The 24,478-nt window shown below is 39.2% G+C and overlaps 1 long non-coding RNA gene across 2 annotated transcripts in view; it reads right to left on the bottom strand.

The window, feature by feature from the left end:
- The window catches only part of LOC111556626, an 89,921-nt gene that overhangs the window by 62,600 nt on the left and 2,843 nt on the right, over positions 1–24,478 (bottom strand). Inside the window, exons 3-4 of one of the 2 annotated variants that reach the window (XR_002736273.2) lie at positions 21,090–21,181; positions 5,886–5,927 (exon numbers count right to left, since the gene is read on the bottom strand). This is a non-coding gene — a long non-coding RNA (uncharacterized LOC111556626). Of the gene's footprint in view, positions 1–5,885; positions 5,928–20,396; positions 20,935–21,089; positions 21,182–24,478 lie in introns of those variants that run through there. The other variant, XR_006586412.1, reaches the window with a different exon arrangement.

Below are 24,478 nucleotides of genomic sequence, written 5' to 3'. Positions count from 1 at the left end.
GGTAACAATATCTTTTCGGATTATTGTATGTATGCTGTGTTGAGATATCTAACCTCAGATATGTCAATAATGTAGCATAGGACAGGCAAATCCATGACATTTCCTCCTGCTCTTTGCAGAGAAATAATGGATGTTCTAAAGAAAAAACTGAACTCTGAATGTGAAAGTGCTTAAAGCAATCTTTATGGTAATTCCTCACCTATATATCTATGTGTATATTAAGAAGTATTACCCTATTTTCTACTTTACAGAAGAATAAGAAAATATAATTAATAGTAGTAGTAACAGTAATAATAATAATAGATTTCAAGATCACTTTTCCCATGAAAAGTTTAAGTTACATCACCCATGGCAGCAAGAATAAAATTCAGACTAAGCTTGTTCCTTTGAACTCTGTTTAGTTACCTTGTATTCTCTAGTATCCTCTGCTTGCTTTTTGTTTCTCTTTTCAATCTTTTTTTCTTCTCTGGTTTTCTTAAAATGGCACAAGCAGGGTTCTCCTCATTAGTAATGAGATCTTCCCAATCTTTATCAATTCATTATGTTCAATAAAGCAAGGAAAAAACACCGGCCAACTGGCTTCATGAATGATTTTGCAACAGCTTTATCTATCAAGATAAATGGATATGCCATTAGCATGTTAGGGCTTCTGAGTAATTCGGGTATAAATTTGGGCTTCCAAAGGCAGTATATGAGAAAATGAAGTTTTTAACCAGTTTCACTTCAACTGGTTTGGGGATAAAACAGCATAATGTTTCTATCAAGTTGTGCTGTTTTATTTTGATTTGATTCCTTGACTATTTATGAAACACATGAATGTTTATGAAATACATGAACATATTTACTCTGAGCTTTGCTTTCCTCCAACTCATGCATAATGACCCTTTTTTATTTATGTAAACTTGAAATAATAATAATAATAACCTAGTGTGTTCAGCTCTGTCCTTTGAGATGGAGAGCTGCAGTCATAGCCCCAGAGGGAAGTCATGGTCTCCATTGCTCTCAGCATGATTACAAGTAATGACTGTGCTCAGAATCTTGTTCAGATAACCATTTCACCCAAAACACATTTTTGTTAAATACAGAACGCCAGGCATCAGGGTAAGATGAATCTTAGAAGAGTTTACATGTTTTGCTTTGCTAAGGCAAGAAACATCCAGTTCCATGTACTATTATTGCCTACCACCGCCACCCTATTGCATTTGGAATATCAGGACAGAACCTGTTCCTGTCATCTTGGCTCTGGCCACAGCTCTGGTCTTGTGCACACTGTTGATGCTCACTTGGCCAGGTGGAGCCAAGGGTGCAGGCTGCCTACTGTTGCCATGTTGCATGAGGTGGCAAGAACATCTCTTTAGGTCTAATTTTCACTGTAGGAAATTATAAAAACAGATTACTGCACATGGGGCTCGCTCTAAGGCTAGAGTGAGATTTAGAAGCCTTACAGCCCACTTATTAAAATGCTTATGGTTCCCATTTCATTGTGAATGAAACAATAAATATTGAGCAAAGGAAGTTAATCCACATCCGGAGGATTGTACTAAGTGAAACAACAAAAGTTGTGCAGATCTGAGGCAATGAGTTTCATATTAAGATTCACAGCAGCAACCCATAGGCACATTTCATCAAAAGCCTTAAGAGAGACATTGTAATGTATCTTTTCCATTGCTCACTCTATCAGGAGTCTAACTGAAAAACAAACAGCAACCAGGAACACCAGGAACACCAGGAATACCAGGGTTGCTTTTTTTTTTTTTTTGATCAGTATTTTTCTTTTAGCAACATAGCAGCTCTAGGGACCTATCAATGTTATCCACCTAGCAGTATCAAGGCATTTTTTCCTATAATGAAATTTAATTTAACATTTTATAGCAAGTACTTTCTAAAGAAATATTTTTAATTGATCTTTTAGTCATTCTGAGTGAGAAGGAAAGCAGGTCAAAATAAAGTTATTATGCAGTTTTGGTATTTTTAAACTTTGTTTTCTATTTGGGGATTTTTAGTTTGTGTGGTTTATAATATATCTATGCGATATGGGAACCCAGCGGTGTTCTGGTAAAGTCAGCCCTTCAAATAAGTAAAGTCTTGGTGTACAGCCTTTGCCAATTTCCATGCTGTAAAATACTCCCATCAACACCAAATTCAAGCTACCGATATGATGCCGCTGAAAGCACTGATGTCCATATTTGCCTCCAGTAAGTCAGTACAAACAAGCTCCAGCTTACCACTGTATCTACACATGGGTGTGTGTGTGTGTGTGTGTGTGTGTGTGTGTGTGTGTGCATGTCAGTATACATACATATATAAACACACGTGTTCACACACACATACTCCTGTGTGTATGGGTAAGTATACATCACACACATCCATGCACGCACGTGCACGCACACACACACACACACACACACACACACACACACACACACACACACAAGGCTATGGAGTAGAGAGGAAGACTGAAGCCAGTTCCTACTTCAAAATCCCACCTCTACCAATCACTACTTATGTGACTTTGGGCAAATCACTTAACTTTTCTGTGCCTCTGTTTCCTTTTTTGCATAATGAACATAATAATAATGGTACAATTTAGAAGGCGTGTTATGAAGATTAAATAAATTAGCATATGTAAAGTACTAACAACAGTAACACGTGCTATATAAGCATCAGCTATTATTATTGCTGTGGCTATTAATATTATTATCTATATGTAACTCTGTATATATATATATATATATGTATATATATATATATATATATATATATACACACACACACACACATAAATATTGATTTGGTGGGATCTTGCACAACTGAAGCCGCTGCTGCCAGTACTTCCATCTCCTTCCCCACTCCCCAGCTTCTGTTCCATCTCTCCCCTCCTCCAATTTGCAGGTGCAGGTTAGCCTTGTAGGGATTAAACTCTGTCCCAATTAGAATCCACCAATCTTGAATGCAAATTGGTGCAGCCACTCTGGAAAACAGTGTGGAGGTTCCTCAAAAAATTAAAAATAGACCTACCCTATGACCCAGCAGTAGCACTGCTAGGAATTTACCCAAGGGATACAGGAGTGCTGATGCATAGGGGCAATTGTACCCCAGTGTTCATAGCAACGCTCTCAACAATAGCCAAATTATGGAAAGAGCCTAAATGTCCATCAACTGATGAATGGATAAAAAAATTGTGATTTATATACACAATGAAGTACTACGTGGCAATGAGAAAGAATGAAATATGGCCCTTTGTAGCAACGTGGATGGAACTGGAGAGTGTGATGCTAAGTGAAATAAGCCATACAGAGAAAGACAGATACCATATGGTTTCACTCTTATGAGGATCCTGAGAAACTTAACAGAAACCCATGGGGGAGGGGAAGAAAAAAAAAGAAGTTAGAGTGGAAGAGAGACAAAGCATAAGAGACTCTTAAAAACAGAACAAACTGAGGGGTGATGGGGGGTGGGAGGGAAGGGAGGGTGGGTGATGGGTATTGAGGAGGGCACCTTTTGGGATGAGCACTGGGTGTTGTATGGAAACCGATTTGACAATAAACTTCATATATTGAAAAAAAAGAAGTTGTTGGAAACAGAATAAAAAAAAATAAAAAATAAAGAATCCACCAATCTTCAGAGTTGAGGAAGAAGCTGTTAGGGAGCCTCAAGTGTGTTATCTTGCCTGGGAATCCCTCTCTATCAGACCCCGGAGAGCTCCTGGTACTGGAGCATTGCCCTGGGTATTCAGCTACCTACCTTCATCCCCCAGAGCCTTGAGCTCGTCTGGTTGCCTCTCTTCTGGTTTTTGACTGGTGTCTTTTCTTAATCCTTGTTCTGAGTGTGTATCTGGATCTCTAGACCTCCACTGCCAGGGTCTGACCTCATGATCTTGCTTTGGTTTGGAATCCCAACTAATCATCTTGTTCTGGACCTTTCCCATTTCCTGTCCATTTTTATTGCAACTCCAATCCTTTTGATTTGTGATATCTATAACCTTGATGGCTATTCAACCTGGATTTTCCAGATAATGTGAATTTTATATATTCTGTCATTATAACTCTAGTGGTTTGGTGCACACAGTATATTGCCCAGAGAATTTTTGATGAAAGAAAAAACTACAAAACCCCATCGTCAAAACACATCCTTTTTTCTCTAACCCAGAAAAATCATGGTGTGCCTAAACTTTTAAGTTCCAGTGTTGAAGTGATTGCCAGTCTTAATGGCCAATCTCTCTCTTTTTTAAAATTTATTTTGAGGAGGGGCGCCTGGGTGGCGCAGTCGGTTAAGCGTCTGACTTCAGCCAGGTCACGATCTCGCGGTCCGTGAGTTCGAGCCCGGCGTCAGGCTCTGGGCTGATGGCTCAGAGCCTGGAGCCTGTTTCCGATTCTGTGTCTCCCTCTCTCTCTGCCCCTCCCCCGTTCATGCTCTGTCTCTCTCTGTCCCAAAAATAAATAAACGTTGAAAAAAAATTTTTTGAAAAAAAAATTTATTTTGAGGGGTAGGGAGGGGCAGACAGAGAGAGGGGGAGAGAAAGAGAATCCCAAGCAGGCTCTGCACTGTAAGCACAGAACCTGACATGGGGCTCAAATCCAGAAACTGAGAGATCGTAGGAGCCAGAGCCCGCAAACCGTGAGGTCCTGACCTGAACTGAAATCAGGAGTCAGACGTTTAACCGACTGAGCCACCCAGGCACCCATCAATGCTCCAGGTTGTACTACTCTATCAGGCAGTATCATATTACCTGGTGGAAGTGGTTTGGAAAGAAGGCACAGTTCACATGAGGACACAAAAACTTCCTTGCCCCACATTTCAAATAATGGAAGAAATGTCACACCTCCGATTCTCATTTTTAAAAAATATTTACTATTTTTGTGTATACATATTGTAATCATCTGATATTTATTGTCTGAATATAACGGAGGCAAACCTGACTGTCTTCCTCCATCCCACCTCTTAGTGACCACAAGTATGTTAGTAGCTGTCTCTAATGATGGCATGCCCTGGTAAACTTCCCTGTAAATCAACAAGTGGCTGAATTTCTGCAAAATCTAGAATCAGTGGTGGGAACTTGGTTACCCCACCATTTCCCACCGATTCAGATTCTGCGAGCAGCTTTTCTGCTTTGCCAGGCATTCAGAGGCAAACTCTTGAAAATATTCCCTCTCAGAAAACTGCAAAATTCACATTTCCACTCTAGAGCTCTAAATTACAATTATTTCTTGAAATCAATGGTCTTCTGTTGAAAGGAAAAAGCATTATAGCATCATTTAGTTGGGGAGAGGGGAGGGCTGGGACAGAGTTGGAAGGGGAGGGTTATAACCAGAATCCTTTTTTCTGTAGAAATTCCCATGCAAGCAACCTCAGATCCCTCTCTTTTTAGAACTGACTCACTCTTTTTAGATCTTAGAAAATTCAGTCTTTTCTACCTATTCCCCTTTATTAAAAGAGAAAAAAGAGTAGGGTTAGATAGAGAACTGGACTAAGTCATGAGGCATAGATTTTTTAAAAAAAATTTTTAATGTTTATTTTTGACAGAGAGAGAGGGAGAGAGACAGCACGTGCAAATAGGGGAGGGGCAGAGAGAGAGGGAGACAGAATCTGAAGCAGGCTCCACACTCTGAGCTGTCAGCACAGAGCCCGACACAGGGCTTGAACTCACACGAGCAGTGAGATCATCACTTGAGCCAAAGTTGGACGCTTAACTGACTGAGATGCCACCCAGATGCCCCAAGATTTTCAACCAGCTTTTCACTACCTTTCTTGATAAGCTCCCAGGGGGTCTACAGACAGAATTCAGGGTGTCAGTGAAGTTGGAAGGGAAACAAATCACATCATTGCCCACTGAAAGTTAGCATTTCATTAAGGATCTCCCCAACCTCTGCCCTGTCACTTCTTACCATTTGTTGGCTTAAATGTGCCATGTAGTCCTTTGATCATCACTGAAGACAAGAAACCATAGAGTATTATTAGCAGTACTTAAGACGTTTCACCAATAGAAACCAGACATTTTCTTATTGCTTTTACGTTTGTTGCTGATATCTCAAAATATCATGTCCATTCATCACTACTTCAAAATTATGGTAGCTAATAGATTTGCTGCTATATCTTATAATTTAATGCGTTAATAAAGAAGCACATAGTGGCGCCTGGGTAGCTCAGTTGGTTGGGCGCCTGACTCTTGATTTCGGCCCAGGTCATGATCTCAGGGTCATGGGATCGAGCCCTCGTTGGGCTCTGCACTAAGTGTGGACCCTGCTTAACTCTCTCCCTTCTGCTCCTCTCCCTGACTTGTGTACACACTCTCCCTCACCCTAAAATTAAAAAAAAATTTTTAAAGCACATATTTACAGTATCATATTTGCTTTTCAATATTCTGATAACTATTTCGATAGAATTGGTTTCCTTTGGATTCTTATGTATTCTATTTTTTAAACATCTTTATTGAGATATAATTCATATGCCATAAAGTTCACCCATTCAAAGTGAACAATTCAACGACTTTACTGTAGTCACAGAATTATGCAACCATCATTATAATCTAAGTTTAGAACATTTTCATCATCACGAAAAGAAACCCATACTCATTAGCAATCACTCTCCATTGTCCTCTCCTCCATCCCTCAGCCCAAGACAACCACTAATCTACTTTCCATCTTTATAAATTTGCCTATTCCAGACCTTTCATATAAATATGCAATGTGTGGTCTTTTGTGACTGGCTTCTTTCACTCAGTTTAATGTTTTAAAGGTTCATCCAAGTTGTACCTCGTATCAGGACTTCATTTCTTCTACTGTCAAGTAATATTCCATTGCAATGGATGTGCCATTTTGTTTATTCACATCGATGTAGATTTAGGTTATGCCAACTATTTAGCTTTTATGAATAATGCTGCTTTGAGCATCCCTGTACAAACGTGTGTGTGGATGGATATTTTCATTTATAATGGATTTATACCTAGAAGTGGAATTGCTGGATCCTATGATAATTCCATGTTTTACTTTCTGAAGAATTGCCAGACTGTTTTCAAAAGTGGTTGTACTATTTTATGCCACCAGCAGTGTTCTCCAGTTCTGACTTCTTAATATCCTCTCCATCTCTTGTTATTCTGTATCTTTTTGATTATAGCATCCTAGTGGGTATGAAGTGGTATATCACTGTGGTTTTGATCTGCATTTCCCTAATGGCTAATGATGCTGGGTATTTTTTCATGTGGTTATGGTCCATTTGTATATCTTCTTTGAAGCAATATCTATTCAAATCCTTTGCCCATTCTTTAATTGGGTCATTTGCCCTTAATTATAAGCAGTAAGAGTTCTTTATATATTCTGGATACAAGTCCCCTATCATATATATAATTTGCAAATATTTTCTCCCATTCTACGGGTTGACTGACTTGATGGTATTATTTGCAGCACAGATGTTTTTAATTTTGAAGTAGTATAATTTACCTTTTTTCTTTACTGCTTGTGCTTCTGATGTCATATCTAAGAAACCATTGCCTAGGCAATGATTGCACAACTTTGTGAATACACCAAAAACTACTGAATCGTACATTTAATTAATTAATTTAAATTAAATTTTAGAGATTTAAATTTTAGAGAAGGACAGAAAGAGCACTAGTGCTAGAAAGAGGCAGAGGGGCTGAGAGAGAATCTCAAGCAGGCTCCACACTCAGCACAGAGCCCAATGTGGAGCTTGATCCCATGACTCTAGGATCATAACCTGAGCTGAAATCAAGAGTTGGTCGCTCAACCAACTAAGCCAGCCAGGTGCCCCTGAACTATACATTTTAAATGAGTGAATTATATAACATGTGATTTAATCTAATAGAAATACTTTTAAAAATAGCAAAAGAAAAGAACAGGTAGGCTTAGAAAAATCAAGACTTTGGTGTCACTGCTTGGTCATGTCTGTACATAAACCAATAAATCCTCCTTATTGTTTAAAAATACATAAGTGGGCTGGGCACCTGGATGGTTCAGTGGTTAAGCATCCGACCTCAGCTCAGGTCATGATCTCACAGTTCACAGGTTCAAGCCCTCATCAGGCTCTGTGCTGACAGCTCAGAGCCTGGAGCTTGCTTCAGATTCTGTGTCTCCCTCTCTCTCTGCTCCTCCCCTGCTCGTGCTCTGTCTCTCTCTGTCTCTCAAAAATAAATGTTTAAAAAATTTTTTCTTAAATAATAAATAAATAAATAAGTGGGGCTTCCGGCTGGCTCAGTGAGAAGAGCATGTGACTCTTGATCTCTAGGGTTATGAGTTCGAGCCCCATGGTGGGTATAGAGATTCCTAAAAAAAAAAAAAAAAAAAAAAATTAAAACTCAATAAATCAATAAATCATGTCCTAAAATTAGACCGTGATAATGGTTGCACAATTCTGTAAATATACTTAAAATGTATATACTTTAAATGGATGAATTTTATGGTATATAGATTATATTTCAATAAAGCTGTTTTTTAATGTATGTTTGTTTGTTTATTTTTAGTTTATTTCTTTTGAGAGACAGCAAGTGAACGTGAGTGGGGAGGGACAGAGAGAGAGGGAGAGAAAGAATCTGAAGCAGGCTCTGTGTTGGCAGCACAGAACCCAATGTGTGGTTCAATCTCACAAACTGTGAAATTATGACCTGAGCTGAAACCAAGAGTCTGATGCTCAACCCACTGAGTCACCCAAGCAACCCAATTTTTATTTATTTTTGAGAGAGAGAGAGAGAGAGTGCAGGGGAGGGGCATAGCAGGGGAGGGACTGAGTGGGGGGGAGGGGATGGGGCTGGAGACAGAGGATCCCAAGTAGCCCCATGCAATGAGGGGCTTGAACTCATGAACCATGAGATCATGACCTGAGCCAAAGTCAGACGCTTAACTGACTGAGCCACTCAGGTGCCCCACAATAAAGCTGTTTTAAAAAAGACAGAAGAGGGGTGCCTAGGTGGCTCAGTAGGTTAAGCATTTGACTTCGGCTCAGGTTATGATTTCATGGTTCATGGGTTCAGGCCCCTGTGTTGGCTCTGTGCTGACAGCTCAGAGCCTGAAGCCTGCTTTAGATTCTCTGTTTTCCTCTCTCTCTGCACCCCCCTACCCCCACTCATGCTCTATCTCTTTCAAAAATAAATAAACATTAAAGAAAACAGACAGAAGAAACCATTCCTTAATCTACAGTCATACTCATGTTTACTAATGTTTTCATCTAAGAATTATATCATTTTAAGTTCTACATTTGGTTTTTGATCTACTTTGAATTAATATCTGTTTATGGTATAAGGAAAGAGTTTGACTTCACGTACTTTATTTCATGCTTTCAAGAACATTATTTTGAGAGAGAGTCCATAGGCTTCACCAGATTGACAAGGTGATTCATGGTACAGAAAAAATGAAGAATCTTCACTCTAGAAATTGGACAAGACTCTTACTCCTCTGGGCCTCACTTCCCTTCCCTGGAAAATTCATGGGTAGGATTGGGAGGGAAGCCCCTTCTAGTTCTATGGTACCTTTTATTGTGCAGATATTATGGGTGGAAATCAATGACTCTTTTTTTTTAACATTTATTTAATTTTGAGACAGAGAGAGACAGAGCATGAACGGGGGAGGGTCAGAGAGAGAGGGAGACACAGAATCTGAAACAAGCTCCAGGCTCTGAGCGGTCAGCACAGAAACCGACGCGGTGCTCGAACTCATGGACCATGAGATCATGACCTGAGCCAAAGTCGGACGCTTAACCGACTGAGCCACCCAGGCGCCCCAATGACTCTTTTCTTAAGAAAATACCCATGTCTGTGACACCAGTTGCTTCTAAGTATATATATACATGATAAGTACTTACATTATATATAAGTACTATATATTTATATATAAATATATGTATATATAAATATATATAATAAGTATATATATATATATATATATAATTTATTGTCAAGTTAGCTAACATACAGTGTATACAGTGTGCTCTTGATTTTGAGGGTAGATTCCTGTGATTCATTGCTTCCATACAACACCTAGTGCTCATCCCAACAAGTGCCATCCTCAATGCCCCTAAGTATTTTTCTCTATGTTTATTTATTTTTGAGAGAGAGAGACAGAGTATGAGTGGGGGAGGGACAGAGAGAGAGGGAGACACAGAATCTGAAGCAGGCTCCAGGCTCTGAGCTGTCATCACAGAGCCCAAGGTGGGGTTCGAACTCAGGAGCAGTGAGATCATGACTGAGCCAAAGTCAGATGTTTAACCGGACACTTAACTGACTGAGCCACCCAGGCGCCCCTCTAAGTATTTTTTTAAAGGAAGCCATTGTCTGGCAATCACAGAAGGGCTCAGCCAGAACTTTACTGAGTGTTTTAAGGAGTAGAGGTGACACAATAGGGGAAGGAAATGTTTTCTGTTGAAAAGCAGTCAATTGCCTTCAACAAGTCTCCAACAAACTGGGGAAAGATTTTTTTTTCCTCTGGTTTCAGCTGAATGCCAGCTTTTGGAAGGTAAATAGAGCAGGCCAGATGAAAGGGTAATAGACACCCCCAAATGAGGGAGGGCATTGTTTGTACAAAGTTAGCAGGAGGAGAGAGGCCAAGCATGCAACTGAGCCACTGGCACTAAAGTCATCAAAGGGGAAGAAAAATCAGGAAAATACAATCAAATCTTTACTTTTACAATGATAAAGGTAATTTTACAATTGTTACTCCATATTATTTACTTTTTCTTAAATTTTAAACATGGTATAGATGGTGTTATGTATTGGTTGGGTCTCTTTCAAAATTATTCAAACGGTTATAAAAAAATCATTTGCACTTTTAACGGCATTAGCATTAAATTCTATAAGCTATTTGATCACTGTCTATATGCATCGTAATTTTTCCTGGAATCTATTCCTCTACAATGGAACTACTGATAATAATAACCACAAAAAAGAAGCAAGCCATTTGCAAAATGTTCCATTAAATATGGAGTTTAGAAAAAGACTATGGGATATTTGCAGAAGGGCTAGCACGTTCTTCTGAGGTTTGTAAGCTATCTACCCTGATGCATAGGTCATGGTAAATTCTCCAAGTATTTGTGAATTTTGCATGTCATATGTTGACACCCTTTTATTTTTTATTTTTATTTTTTAATGTTTTTATTTATTTTTGAAGGAGAGAGAGAGATAGCACATGAGTAGGGGAGGAGCAGAGAGAGAGGGAGACACAGAATCAGAGGCAGGCTCCAGGCTCTGAGCTGTCAGCACAGAGCCTGACAAGGGGCTCAAACCACAAACTGTGAGATCATGACTTGAGCCGAAGCTGGACACTCAACTGACTGAGCCACCCAGGCGGCCCTGTTGACATCCTTTTATATTACAGAACCCCTTATCAAGGATGCGGAGAAAATCCTTAGAGGCTCAAAAATCTAGGACTTGCAGTTTTCCTCTCCCCAGCCCTTTCTCCTCTGGCTTTCTCCTCTTTCCAAGAAGTACTGAGAGTGCGGTGAAGAGGAAGAACGTGGGCAGAGCAGCAGCAGGGTTAGGGCTCAAGAGCACTGCCAGCTAGTCAAAGGTCAGCACGGAAGGGGCTGTGTGTGAGAGGACAAGGAAGCTGAACTTCTCGTCCAGCTCAACTGGATGGCGGCCAATCTCTATCTCCTCCCTGGGCCTGCCTGGAACTCTCCACAGCTCTGTGTGGCCCTGCATCAGAACAAAAATATGCTACAGAAATAGGGTCTAGTTTCATCTTTTCAGGTAAACAGACTGAGCCAGATTTCAGCTGGGGGTCAAGGGACAGAGGACAGAGAGGACCAAACTGGTATTTGCTCTGTCAGAAACTTACAGGCTTGTTTGGAAAGACAGAAACTAAATAAAGACTTCTTATTAGCACAGGACTAGCATTGTGAAATCTGGTCAAAGGCTTTCAGGCAAGGACGCCACTTGCCTCTTACATATATACATATACATATATATGTATATATATACATATATATACATATATATACATACACACACACACACACATATATATATATATATATATATATATATATATATATACACATATATACTCTCATGGTGATGGGGAAAGTGAAGAAAAATGCAATATTCTAATTAGGAAATAAAGCTATCGTTTTTCACAAATTCATAACATTTCTCATGCCAGCAATTTTCTTTTTATTCTAGAATGCAGGGATAGTGTTCCCAAGTTTTTGTCCCTCTCCTCAAAATGAAAGGGAAGTAAAATTCTCTTCACAGAAATAAAAAGCACTTTTTAAAAAAAGGAGCATTAAACCCACAGTAGATGAATTATTATAAAATAATCTTCCCCTCTAATTGGGCTTTTCTTTGGATTTTCTAAGAAAAATTGACATTGAACTCTATTTGTTAGTTCCTTTTTTGCTTTCATAAATTTTTTTTCTAACATTGACGTCCTAGAGGGAGTAGTATTTTATCGTTCTGTGAAAATCCGATTGCAATGCATCAGGTATCAATCATTAGTAAGGTAGTATATGTAAAGCTGAAAAACAGACATTTACAACCAGAAATGATGGCCCTTTTTGCTCTGTATGGATTTAGGTGATCTCAGCCTGCATTCTGGAAATGTGCATCGAATAATAAGTGATACCCTATCTCTCCTGAGGACATAATCTCTCCTAAATGCCCATCTGGTTCACTGCTTTTTTCATGGAAAGGAGAATCCTGAGGAGTGGGTCCAACAGGGAGGAATGTTATGCAATGTGGCCTGAGACAACATAGTGGGATGGAGAGTCCCAATTTTCATCAACTTAGTTGCAAGGAGACAAGGTCATGGCACAGAAGACAACATCTGTGGGCCAGGCAAATGCAGAGAAGTAAGTGGTGAAGCTGAGATCAGGTGAGGGAAGATCTGAACAGAGTGAGCTGGGTGCAGAGGGTCAAGGGAAGTGTTTTAGTTCTGCAGCCACAAATGGGAAGCCACACCCAGTGCCCCTTTTACGTCTGTCTGCTGTGGAGAGAGATTCTATTGCTTGGCATAGACCCGCAGTACTCCGGGCTAAACACCGAAAAATCTATTTTTATTCGCTCTTTTAAATACTTTCTTTTCATCTCAGTGCTGTATAGTTTTTTATCCTGTCATGTTTCCTTCCATGGGTTCCTGTTTTTAAACTCCACTCTCTACTTGCCTGGGTGGCTCAGTCAGTTAAGCATCCAACTCTTGATTTTGGCTCAGGTCATGATCATGCAGTTTGTGGGTTTAAGCCTCACCTCAGGCTCCTCACTGACAGTGCAGTGAGATTCCCTTTCTTCCTCTCTCTCCCTCTCACGCTCATGCCCTCTCACTCAAAATAAATAAACTTAAAAAAAAAAAAAAGAAGATTTAAACTCCACTCGCTAAGGCTCTAGGTTCCTTTGCATTTTTTGCTTTGGTTTTGTTTTCTTTAAGAGCTTTGTGAAAGCTAGCACTTTTGCCTTTTTTTCCCCCTTTGTTCATGTAGTCTGACCTGGAAACCAGGACTTTATGTTGGCCTAGATTTCTCAGGTCTCTAATCAACTCGGCGGAAAGTAAAACAGCTTGGCAACAGGCATAATAATAATAATTAAAAATAATAGGGAGCACAGAACTAAGAAATGAGATTCAAAAATAAGGCAAAAGATACAGAGTCATAGGCTTTCATGCAAAAATATCTATTCTGACCAACTTAGAAACACCCTTATAAATCAGTTAATAGCATCTGTCTATGTGGAGAAAAGCAAAACCATGGGGATTTCTGCCTTGGAGTGTGAAGTCAGCTTTGTGTATTCCCTTCTGGTGAAATGCTCATATACACACAAACGTTTGAAAACCTACGATGAAAACAATGGCTGCTACCAGTTAAGATTTCCAAGGGCACTTCTGAAACACAGAGTAGGTTTTTCTGGCACGACTTCTTCAGAGACGTTCTCACTTAAATCCATGCATGGCCATTTTATATCTCCCATTTATGCATTTCTTGTTTGCTGAACCTAAGTCTTGTCAGAGAGTTATTTAAAAAAAAATACTTTTTAAAGTTACCCACACCCTAAACAGCAGAACTGCTGTGTGTATACACACGCTCTGGAAAGGCACAAGTCAGGTATTGGGTGTAGGCACAGGACAAACCGCATGGTCTGCCTTGGCAGCCCTGTCCTCACCTGCAAGCTGCCCACACACACTCCCTTCCAAACGGTGCTCTTCTGATGCCAATTGGCTAGCTGAGCTACCCGGGGAGGAAGCCTATGGGAGGGGCCGGGTGGAAGGTGATGTGGATAAATATTTTATAAACTAAACTTTAAGCTTAAAACTTGATTTACTCTTTCAACCCAATTCACACTGGAAGTCCAGTCTCTTAAAAAGCTTGGACATTGAAGAGTTAAAGGGGTATGGAAGCCGGTGTAGCCTGGGGCTGTCATCCAAGGCCAGCAGAAAAGGCAGCAGGAAGGGTCTGGTTCTGGCTAGGCTACAGACAGGCCATCTGGATGCAGGGAAAGCCTAGAATGCCAGAAACAGCTTTTCTTTTTGGTGTTAGGCTTCATTAAGTTCAGCCTGGGGAGTGTCTTTTTGCTTTAAGACCCAAACTGAGAGTCTTCTTTGAATAGGGATTTGATATTTTGAATTTTATGAAGCAAACACCCACTATATATATCCTTTTGGTAAGGAAGGTCACAAAAAGCAATGTATACGATGAAGCATATTTTTTTAAAGGATGTAGACCAGAGTCACTAGATGTAAACATACACAGAAACTAGGTATAGTCTTTAAATAATTTTGTTAGGAATAGGTAAACCTGAATAGGTTGTCTGAAAAAAAAAAAAAGTTGTTGGTTTGCTGTTTGTTTGGTTGTTTTTTTAATATTGTACCAGTCTGTGACTCTGATAAAGAATCTTTTTATTGTTTTTCCTGTAGTTGACCTGAAAAAGCAGCTTTGCCACACTGGAATTGCTTTTAGGTCTTAAAAATTATTTTCTTTCTCCATTTTTGTTTTATAGTTAATTATATTACATTTGGCATAAAGTTGGCATGGGCCAGTTATAATTCCTTCCACAGGAAATTTTCTTTAGTAAAACTGAAAAAAGAAAAGAAATGTCGCAGGGAAATTATAGCCACTTCCTACTCTATATCACTGATGAACATACACTCCTTTTTGGAAACCACCCTCTTTCAAAGATATGATCTATTCTTCCCTAGCTATAGCAATCTGCATTGGATTTGTATGTGTTATTCTTAACAATTAAAGGAAAAGGTGAATGTAAATTCACTTGGACAAAACAAAACAGGAAAGAGAATATTATCCTTAAGAGAATTCTTACCTTATGGAAGAGAAAATGCACGTATCTTTTTGGGTGGGGAAGGGGGGGGCAGATTTTTTTCTCTCCAAAGCATTAATTGCCACCTAGCAGCAGAGAAGGGAATTGCACACTAACTTTGGACTTCAATTTTAGAAAACGTCGGTTTTAAAGGGCACGTTACCTTTTTTTTTTTAAGATTTATTTAAAAAAAATTTTTTTTATGTTTATTCATTTTTGAAAGACAGAGACAAATCACAAGCATGGGTGGGGCAGAGAGAGAGGGGGACACAGAATCCGAAGCAGGCTCCAGGCTCCGAGCTGTCAGCACAGAGCCTGATGTGGGGCCTGAACTCAGGAACCGTGAGATCATGACCTGAGCCACCCAGGCGCCCCATAAGATTTATTTTTTTTAAAGTAATCTCTACACCCAACATGGAGCTTGAACCCATAACCCTGAGATCGAGAGTCGCGCACTCCATGGACTGAGTCAGCCAGGCGCCCCTAATGTCCACATTATTTTTTATCATGACCAATATTTAAAGAATTATTAACCTACTGATAGGTTAGGGTTTGAATTTTTTCTCTCTTGTCATGAGGGAAGAAAAAGAAATACAACAAATGAAAAATTTTGGCTTATTTATAAGAATGCTCTTTCCAGCATAAAATGTCTCAGTTTTTTTGTTTCTCAATTTACCCTTGCCACCTCAGCAATAGGCCAAAGGAAAAGAAATGCTAAAGTCACCCTGACACTAAAAAAATGCTGGCTTTTTAAAGGAAGAAATGTGTGTTTTTAATACAGAAAGTGGTTTCCCAAATAATCTTGGGTTGGGTTTCTGTAAAAAATGAGATCAGAATAGATTTTATTTTGCTAAGACAATAAGAGGTCATTTATTTTGAAATTTAGAAGACATCTTCCTATACTGGACGAAATGATTTCCAGACCAAATGATTACTCAAATCTGCTGAAGAAATACATCCTTATTTCAGTTTACCAGTCACATGTTTAGTTTTATAGCACTCACCCATACTGAATGCCAAAACTTTAAAGGAGAGTCTCTATTATTATGTTTCATAGATCTTGGCAGCTAAATAAAAATAACTTCTTGGGGCTCCTGGGTGGCTCAGTCAGTTGGGTGTCCGACTCTTGATTTTAACTCAGGTCATGGGATCAAGCCACGTGACAGGCTCCGTACTGAGCATGGAGCCTGCTTAAGATTCACTTTCTCTCTCCCTCTGCCCCTCTCCCGAGCTGGAGCTCTCTCTCACTAAAAACAAAACAAAACAAAACAAAACAAAACAAAACAAAACAAAACAAAAAATCTTCTTTCTCCAAAGACATCCAGATGGCCAACAGACACATGAAAAGATGCTCAACATCACTCACTATCAGGGAAATATAAATCAAAACTACAATAAGATATCACCTCACACCTGTCAGGATGGCTAAAATAAAAAACACAAGAGGGGCGCCTGGGTGGCGCAGTCGGTTAAGCGTCCGACTTCAGCCAGGTCACGATCTCACGGTCCGTGAGTTCGAGCCCCGCGTCAGGCTCTGGGCTGACGGCTCGGAGCCTGGAGCCTGTTTCCGATTCTGTGTCTCCCTCTCTCTCTGCCCCTCCCCCGTTCATGCCCTGTCTCTCTCTGTCCCAAAAATAAAAATAAAAACGTTGAAAAAAAAAAAAATTTAAAAAAAAAAAAAAAAAAAAAAAAAAAACACAAGAAACAACAAGTGCTGGTGAGGATGTGAAGAAAAAGGAAGCCTTGTGCATTATTGGTAGGAATGCAAACTGGTGCAGCCACTGTGGAAAACAGTATGGAGGTTCCTCAAAAAACTAACCAAACATGGGGCGCCTGGGTGGCTCAGTTGGTTAAGCCTCCAATTCAGCTCAGTTCATGATCTCAGGGTTGGTGGGTTCAAGCCCCGTGTCGGGCTCTGTGCTGACAGCTCAGAGCCTGGAGCCTGCTTCTGATTCTGTCTCCCTCTCTCTCTGCCCCCGACCTTCTCTCAAAAATAAGCGTTAAAGAAAAAAACTTAAAAAAAAAAAAAAAAAAACTAAACATAGAACTACCCTATAATACACTACTATTTACCCCAAAATTACAAAAACACTAATTCAAAGGGTTACACACATTCCAATGTCTATTGTAGTATTATATACCATAGCCAAATTATGGAAATGCCAAGTGTCCATTGACTGATGAATGGATAAAGAAGATGCGGTATACATATGCAATGGAATATTATTCAGCCATCAAAAAGAACGAACTCTTGCCATTTGTAACATTGACAGAGCTAGAGAATATAATGCTAAGTGAAATAAGTGAGTTAAAGAAATACCAATACCATATGATCTCACTCATATGTGGAATTAATAAAACAAAACAAATGACCAAAGGTGGGGAAAAAGATATACCAAGAAAGACTTTTTTTTTTTTTTACCTAAGCTTCATGCCAAAATGGTGCTTGAATTCATGACCCTGAGATCAACAGTTACATGCTCTACTAACTGAGCCAGTCAGGTGCCCCCCCAAGAAACAAACTCTTTTTTTTTATATATAGGCTTCATGTGCAGTGCAGAGCCCAATATGTGACTTGAACTCATGACCCTGAGATCAAGACCTGAGCTGAGATCAAGAGTCAGACACTTAACTGAGTCAGACACCCAGGCGCCCTGAAACAGACTCTTAACTATAGAAAGCAAACTGATGGTCACTAGAGGGGAGGTGGGTGGGCAAGATGGGTAAAATAGGTGATGGGGATTAGAAGTGTACTTCTAATGATGAAAAATAAATAAAATAATTAAAAACTTTCAAAAGGGATTCAAACAAAATTAAATATTTAGGAGGACTTCAAAAGCTAACAAGTTGGAAAAAAGGCTACTGGCTAAAAATGTAACTTATTTAAGATATTACATATGGAGGAGTGAGTGGCTCACTGGACACTTCCAGTTTGCCACTTTTTACCTAGCTAAATAATGAGTATTGCTACTGTACTGAGTCTATGAGTATATTATCACCAAGGCAACCAGCAACATTTTGGAAAACAAATTCTGGTTTAAAAATAATAATAACAGCTAATATTTTACTGAGTATTCACCATGTGCCAGGCAGTGTGTTAAGCACTTTAAATGAAAAATTCACTTAGTCATCACAATAATCATAAAAGATACTAGCCAAAGTATGTCATTTTACAGGTTTAAGCAAGAACAACAACAACAACAACAAAACAAAGGTTCAGAGAGGCGAAATTAGGCATTACAGATCTTAGAATTTGTAAGTAGCTAAGCTCATACAAACCCAGTTCTATCTTAATATTGGAGTGCCCCACTATTCAATTCTTGGAACTCTTTTCTATCTACTCTTTAGTCTGTGGTTCTAAATAACTTCCTTATGATGATGACTCCCAATTTTATTATTTTTTTTAAAAGATTTTATTTTTAAGTAATCTCTATACCCCTCAAACTCACAACCCCAAGATCAAGAGTTGTATGCTCTACCAACTGAGCCAGCCAGGTGCCCTGATGACTCCCAATTTTAGATCTCCAGCCTCCATCTTGCCACTGAACTCCAACTCATATGCCAACAAACTATGCCTTAACTCCACTAGGATGCCTAACAGACATCCCAAAGTTGAAATATTATAAAATCATATTATCATCTTTCTCCCCAAAATCCGCTCCTTCCACCTCTCCTTGATTGCAGTTCACTGTGACTCCGTTCTTCCATTTGTTCAGGACGATAATGGCAGCCATTTTGAAACCTCTCTTTCTCTTACATGCCACATTCAACCCATTAGCAAAATGTACTGTTGGGTCCACCTTCTAAATACATGCAGAATCCAACTAATTCCTACCATCTCAGCATTACAATCCTGGTCCAAGCCATTGTCATCTCTCACTTGGATTACTGTAAGAGTCTGGATCTTGTTAGTCTGCTTGACCCCTATAATCTGATCTCAGCACACGGGTCAGGATAATCTTTTTAAAATGTCAGTCATGACATTCATCTGTTCAAAATCCTCTTGTAGCTTCCCATCTCTCTCAAAGTCTTTACTATGGCCTGAAAGCCCTATATTATCTGTAACCCCTGTCCCATTTCCTCTCTGATTTCATCTCATTATATTCTTCCTCTGGAATTTTGATCTGTTTGTTTATGAGGTATTCTCAGTATCTTAGTGATAATGCTTAGCATATAGTAAGATCAACAAATACATATTGAATGAATGAAAAATATCTGACTCCAGAAATTTTCCTTTTCATCATTCCCTTCTATGGGCATATTGGTGGCTCCGGGAGTTGAAAGTGGTTGGCTGGACTCTTTAGAGCAGTTCTTATATCAAAGCTTCACTTGTGAACCAAAAGAAGAGACATTTGGTCTCTTGGGGGTATTAATGGTTTTCAGTTCCTTCAAGAATGATGTGGGGACTTTGATCAGGGTACAACTTGACTGTTAACCGGTAGTTGCAAATTTGATCAAAAGATCTATAAGGGTATTTAGTAGAAAGAATAGATGAAAAAAGCAGTACTATGCTCCAATTTAAAGGTCATTTTTTGTTGGTTCAGGATGTTTTAGAATTAAAATAAAGTGTAATAAGAGCCAAGTTGAAATTTTCCCATGGACATGTAACATTCATTGTTACTCAACTATCTAGATGATATTCTGTAATAATTGCTTCATTTCTGGAAAAAATATTTCTAAACAACTCAAGTATGCCAATGGCTTTTGTACAGGCCTCACTTTTGGTAATACCGAGGGAGAGAAATTATGTTATGGAGTTTAGATAAAACTTTAAACTGTTAGTCTTCCAAATTATGTCCACTAGTTCCAATTGTTCTATTCCAAGATTTAGTTATTACCAGAAGAGAACCTTAGCTTCTGAATAACCAGAGAAAATAAAAATTTAAAAAGGTAGTAAATACAGACAAGACTGCATTTAGAGTGAGCTATCTAAAGGCTATGAAATGTCAATTAAATAAGTTATGATACATTTGTATGATGAAGGATCTTACTGTTATGCAGACATTTAAAATCATGTGACATGATTTTAGGGGTGCCTACGTTGCTCAGTCAGTTGTGCATCCAATTCTTGATTTCAGCTCAGGTCCTGATCCCAGGATCATGGGATCGAGCCCTACACTGGGCTCTGCGCTGGGCATAGAGCCTGCTTGAGAATCTCTCTCCCTCTGCCGCTCTCCCCTGCTTGTATTCTCTCTCTGTCTCTCGAAAATAATAAAGGAAAACTTAAAAATTACAAAAGCACATGGCATGAAATGTTTATGGTATAATGTTTAAATAAAAAAGCAGGGTAAAAAAAGCATTTATAATTTGATATAAATTTTTGTGGCAGGTTATTTTGTTGAGATATTAATTCTATGTATCCCCCTGCCCCTCGCCCCCATTCAAGCAAGTATCCAGACCCTCATATTTTTGTAAGGCAAAAAGCAAAACATAGGCTCTTGTTGTCTTTTGAAATAAGGAGGAGAAACAAAGGACAGAAATGCCTTTGAAGGTGAGGTGGAAGACAGATTCCTTAAGACTTAGAAGTCTGAAGCTCAAATGTTGAGTAAGCAGCTAAGTCTTCTGTCTTGCTCTGTGACACAACCCAGGATGGTGGCAAAACCTCAAAGGGGAAGGCTGCACCTGGGTGCTTGGGCTGCCAGATTCACTCATTTGATTCCAAGGGTGGTAAAGGAGTATCAGAGTCATGAGACCTGAAGGGAAGATGGCATAAAAGGGAATCTTAGCAGTAAATCAATGTGGACAGACAACTAAATAATTTCCAGGTATTTCCATGATAATTAAGGCCCTAGAAACTTTGTACAATCCTAGATGGAGAGGAAATGCTCAGTAACCGAGATGGACTTACCCACCAGCATGGCAGGATGGGAGCTCAGGTTTAGATTCGAGTTGATCTGAAGAAATGCAATTATTTACTTCTGTGGAATAAGAGAGCCATACCTACAATATGCATATGCAAATACAATGTATTACAAACTATAAATATTAGAAAATACATTCTCAGGATAATTTTCCTCCTTTAGATATATATTATCATAGGGAAAAATCACTAAAATTTTAATAGGGATTATTAAATTAATAGGGATTATTAATTTTAATAGGGGATTATTTTTCCACACTGCATTTGAAACAGTTTAAATAAATGTGTATTCCTTTTATTTTTGAAAAAAAAATATAAAACCAACTATAAGCTTTTATCCTATATATTTGAACAGGTAAAAAACAGAGAAGGGTATATACCATAATCTTAGGTTCTATTTCAGCTGTTTCAGATCTACTAGTATTAATATTCTTAGAGGTATAATACAAACTCAACTTCAGGAAAAGAAAACGGGTTTTTCTCACATTAAAAAAAAATTATCATATACCTCCTGCACCCTGTAAAATTTTTAAATATTATTGAATCAGTCAGGGTCCCAGCAGGAAACAGCACACTCCAAAGGCACAACTGAAGACAGTGTAATCAGAATGTGGGCAATGAAACAGCAAGAGATGAAATAGTACCACTGCTGATTTGTGGCCAACATGGAGGGAAGGTGGGAGGCTAATAAATACCCTGATCTCTTTCTCCCACTGCCTTCTGATCTGCTAGTGCCCTCCATCAGCTGAGCTCAACCAGAAGCCACTGGAGAAGGGACGGTGAGATCTATAGCGGCAATGGAGACTAACACAGTAACATCAAGGGGCAAGCAATCCTACAATTTTGTTATAAATATTTCCAAATTTATGGGTTAATAGTTATAAAATTTCAGTTATAAAATAAATTAAGTCACACAGATGAAAAGTATATAGTATATAGTCAGTATATAGTCAGTAATATTGTAATTAACTTTGTACAGTGACAGGTGGTGACTACATTTACCATGGTGAGCATTATGTAATATATAAAATTGTCAAATCACTATGTTGTGTACCTGAAACTAATATAATACTATATGTCAGTTATACTTCAATTAAAAAAATATTTTAGGGGCGCCTGGGTGGCTCAGTCAGTTAAGGATCTGACTTCAGCTCAGGTCATAATCTCACAGTTTGTACATTCAAGCCCCACATCGGGCTCTGCACTGACAGCTCGGAGCCTGAAGCCTGCTTTGGATTCTATGCCCCACTCTCTCTCTCTGTCCCTGCCCCGCTTGTGCTCTGTCTCTCTCTGTTTCTCAAAAATAAATAAACATTTAAAAAAAATTTAAAAATGGGGTGCCTGGGTGGCTCAGTCGGTTAAGTCTCTGACTTTAGCTCAGGTCATGATCTCATAGCTCATGAGTTCAATCCCTGCATCAGGCTCTGTGCTGACAGCTCAGAGCCTGGAGACTGCTTCAGATTTTGTGTCTCCTTCTCTCTCTGCGCCTCTGCTACACGTGCTCTGTTTCTCTCTCTCTCTCTCTCTCTCAAAAATAAACAAAAAAAATTTTTTTAATTAAAAAATATTTTTAATAGAAAAAAATAATTCCAAATTTAAAGATTTCTCCTAGAAGGGTACTGGAAAGACAGTACTAATCTTTGGTACTGTGCAATACACTGGAATTATTACTAGTACTGCTAAGGTACTTTTATTCATCCCTGATTTTTTAAACTATGTTAGGCGCTAGTTAGTGTGACACTTTATGTGTGTGTGTGTGTGTGTGTGTGTGTGTGTGTGCGCGTGTGTGTGTGCGCGCGCGCGCGCGCGCGCGTTGCTGTTCTCCAAGAGCTGGTGGTTTAATAGATGGAGACAATATGTAAACAAATAAGTGCAATTGTTATATGTGTGTAGCAGGATGTTAAAGTGAGACTCTTTCTATCTCATTTTTGTGTGTGGTTCTAAGAAAGTAAATTATTCCCACATTCCACAGTAAAGTGGAAGGCCACCAAAAGTAGAAATTGCAAAAAAAGGGGGGGGGGGCTGCTTTTGCAATTTACCTGTGTATCTACTTCTAAGTCAGAAAAAAAAGTTGAAGTTTAGAAGATTTTGAGAGGGTTTTTAATGTGCAGCGTGTTGACATTGGTTTTTCCTCACCTCATGCCCAGGGAGAGAGGCTTTAATGGAACTTTGATATATGTCCCTTAGAGCTGGGGGTTATGGGGGTCACAGTGGATTCGCATCAGGATTATATTTGAGGCATTCATTCACTCAATACTTCAGTAGCACTTATTTTTTTTAAATTTTTTTTAACATTTATTCATTTTTGAGAGTGAGAGAGACAGAGCCTGAGTGGGGGAGGGGCAGAGAGAGAGGAAGACACAGAATCCAAAGCAGGCTCCAGGCTCTGAGCTGTCAGCACAGAGCCCGACACAGGGCTCGAACTCACAGACCACGACATCATGACCTGAGCTGAAGTCAGACGCTCAACCGACTGAGCCACCCAGGCGCCCCTCAGTAGCACTTATTAAGCAGGTACTATACCAGACACAGGTGACTACAGCAGTGAATGAAATAGATGAAAAGCCCCTGCCTCCATGGAGCCAACATTCTAGTGGAATCTGGGCAAGCAAAGATGGCTGGCTAACTGCAAAGATGAGTTTTGAGTGGTCAAAATCTATACTCAGAGGTGTGAGGCAAAGCCATTCTGTGGATATCTGGATCAGATATGGGTTGTTGAAGAAAGTCACGTGGAAGAGTAAAGAGACCCCCACAGAAAGAAGCTGGAGGCATATAGCACAGATGCAAGCAACTGACATTGAGCTGATTGCCAGATGACATATATTTACCCAAGTGCAAGCAAGAGATTGCCAGTATTTGCTCATTGGGGTAAGGTGAGGAAAGAGGTGTTTCCAAAGAATGCATAAAGTTACAAGTGTTGAGTGAAATTGAAGAAGTACTGCTACATTTGCTGACCCACTCTTCCTACAAAATATCTCTACTGATCAATTTTTCAACTCTTGGTTAAAGACCAAGATGCATCCTAAGCCAAATCCCCAAAACATGAAGAGCTGAAAGTCAGGTAAAAACTTTAGTAAGTGCTTAGGACCTTCAGTTTTGACCAAAAGGTTAACCAAATGCCCGTTCTGATGGCTTATGAGAGGAGCTTTGATATGAGCCTCTGAAGAGTCTAGCCAATTACTGTGAATGAAGGATATATCACAAAGCCCTAAATATTTATTTAGGAGATAACAATCAAAAGGACAAGTTTGAGAGTGAGAGATTCATCATTCTTTCATTTTTTCATTTAACAAATATTTAATGAGTACCTACTATTATGCTAGGCTTTGTTCTAGGCACTAGGAGTAGCTTAGTAAATAAAAAAAATTTCTGGAGTG

Source organism: Felis catus, chromosome D1 (assembly GCF_018350175.1).
Source record: "Felis catus isolate Fca126 chromosome D1, F.catus_Fca126_mat1.0, whole genome shotgun sequence".
Lineage (NCBI taxonomy): Eukaryota > Metazoa > Chordata > Mammalia > Carnivora > Felidae > Felis > Felis catus.
This window is presented reverse-complemented; position numbering and strand designations above follow the sequence as displayed.